The sequence below is a fragment of the Adiantum capillus-veneris genome, chromosome 1 (assembly GCF_014529385.1).
Source record: "Adiantum capillus-veneris isolate H3 chromosome 1, ASM1452938v2, whole genome shotgun sequence".
Taxonomy (NCBI): Eukaryota; Viridiplantae; Streptophyta; class Polypodiopsida; order Polypodiales; family Pteridaceae; genus Adiantum; species Adiantum capillus-veneris.
Genome location: NC_140931.1, coordinates 192,237,306 through 192,239,948, shown reverse-complemented (window position 1 = coordinate 192,239,948; position 2,643 = coordinate 192,237,306). Strand labels below are relative to the sequence as shown.

At 42.9% G+C, this 2,643-nt stretch overlaps 1 pseudogene; it reads right to left on the bottom strand.

Moving 5' to 3' along the window:
* Positions 1–684: 684 nt before the first annotated feature.
* On the bottom strand, positions 685–2,306 carry LOC147466223 (18S ribosomal RNA; annotated as a pseudogene).
* Between the last annotated feature and the right edge of the window lie 337 nt (positions 2,307–2,643).

Sequence of the window (2,643 nt, the reverse complement as noted above, 5' to 3'; positions counted from 1 at the left end):
AAAAAGTCAAGTCGTCAGGGTGCAAAAAACACTTTTTGGCATAGTCAGAGCCGAGCTGCTGAGCCATAAAATGAGCAAAACATTAGTCCCAAAGCTTCAAGTCATATTAACTCTATGCTAAGAGTCGTAGTTATTAGGTTTACGCTCAAGCTGGAAGACTTGAGCATATCTAGAGTCATGTCGCTCATGCTGGATGAGATGAGCATAACAGTCAAAGTCTATTAACTTACAATTGGTGGAGTGTCATAGAGTCCAACAATCACGCACAATGCACAGTAAGATGAGAGCATATGTCATCAACAACAAAAACCGTTCTTAAAGGGGTTCCAGCTTGCAAAGCCATGTCATATGATTTTATAGCTACACCATATTTCTGAAGAACCCCTCAAAATCCTTCTTGCACAACATATTGTTTCCCATGCATTTTTGTATATGCATATATAGGATGTCCCACCATTGGACATATGCATTAGACACTCTTTTTTGCTACCACCTATGCACCTTGAGTGGACTACAACAGGCAAACCAATGTTCCATCATGCTACCCTCTCATATTTGCTGCCTTTTTAACTCCATATCTATCAACAAATAATCCCTTGAGTACTTTATTAATATTTCACATGCTAGTAAGTACTCCAATAATGCCCTTATCCCAAAGGCACTTTTTTTCCACTGGTTTTTTTCCTTTGGTCATCCAGGTATTATACCCTAATTTAGAACCTCATCATTCTACTTCTCTTGTACATACTTTTCATAAATAAGCAGTAGCCTGGCAGAGTCATGAAAGTGACATCCACCAATCCCTAGTTGGCATCGTTTATGGTTGAGACTAGGACTGTATCTGATCGTCTTCGAGCCCCCAACTTTCGTTCTTGATTAATGAAAACATCGTTGGCAAATGCTTTTGGCAGTAGTTTGTCTTTCATGAATCCAAGAATTTCACCTCTCACAATGAAATACGAATGCCCCCAACTGTCCCTATTAATGATTACTCTGGTCCCGAAGACCAACACAACAGGACCAGAGTCCTATCACATTATTCCATGCTAATGTATTCAGAGCATAGGCTTGCTTTGAGCACTCTAATTTTTTCAAAGTAACATCGCCAAATCTGTGTCCTAGCCAACTAAGCATTAGGAAGAGAATGGAGTCTAGGAGGGCCTCTTTATTTGGCAGTTTAAGAGAGTCAAACCTCTAGCATTAAGAAAGCAATCAAAGGAAAACTTTTAAATTCAAACAGGCAAAAGGGCTAGTTTATTTGAATTAAAAATTTTCCCCCAAAATGACATTTAAAATCTAGCGGGTAAAACCATATCATGTAACATATCTACGAAAAGAGCTCGACGTGTAGATTACAGATCTATAATCTCTGCTCAAATTGGAGATCATATGTAGGATTTATGGAAGGACAAAAATCATGAAGTTTTCCACTCCCTTTTTGGGGGAAAAAAGTGCATCCTTTGACCACTCTTACACCTCTCTTACACACCCACCATTCTTGCACACATTGAATGCATCTGTTTGTCAAAATGTTAATCACCTCCATAATTTTATGGCAAATAAAGAGGTCCTCCTAGACCTCATCCTCTTCCTAATGGCCAGGAGCACGTCCCCACCAGAAAGGGCGGAGTGACCAATGCATACCAAAAGACGCTGTTCGCTCGCCCCACCCCAAGATCCAACTACGAGCTTTTTAACTGCAACAACTTAAATTTACGCTATTGGAGCTAGAATTACCGCGGTTGCTGGCACTAGACTTGCCCTCCAATGGATCCTCGTTAAGGAATTTAGATTGTACTCATTCCAATTACCAGACTTGAAAAAGCCTAGTATTGGTATTTATTGTCACTACCTCCCCATGTCGGGATTGGGTAATTTGCACGCCTGCTGCCTTCGTTGGATGTGGTAGCTGTCTCTCAGGCTCCCTCTTTGGATCAAACCCTAATTCTCCATCACCCATCACCACCATGGTAGGCCTTTATCCTACCATCGAAAGTTGATAGGGTAGAAATTTGAATGAAGCATCGCCAGTGCCAAGGCCATGCAATTTGTTGAGTTATCATGATTCACGTATTACTGGGCAAGCTCACATCGACCTTTTATCTAATAAATCCAAAAGTCGGGATTTGGTGCATGTATTAGCTCTAGAATTACTATGGTTATCCGAGTAGCAAGGTACCATCAAAGAAACTATAACTGATTTAATGAGCCATTCACAGTTTCACAGTACAAAAGAGTTTATACTCACACATTCATGGCTTAATCTTTGAGACAAGCATATGACTACTGGCAGGATCAACCACGTAGCTATCCTCGATCACACGAGAAACCAATCTCAATCGCTCGTGTTTGGACATCACCGCTCCTCGGCGGTTTGGATGTGGGGGCACCTCCATCGACACAACGACGCCGGGGTTAACCCTAGACCCGAGGGGGAGAAAGGGGGATCGACTGCGGGGGGACATGTCAAGGTCGCATGCATTGGCACGGCTGAACCCGCCCCAATGTAGGAGGGCTGGGCGTTGGCAGGGTGGGCCATTGTGCGATGGCACATGCCCGCCACCCCCTAGAGAGGTTTGCAGTTGAGGTCACGGCAACGTAGGTGCCGTCACACAGAGTCCTCATCGTCCATAAATACGACCG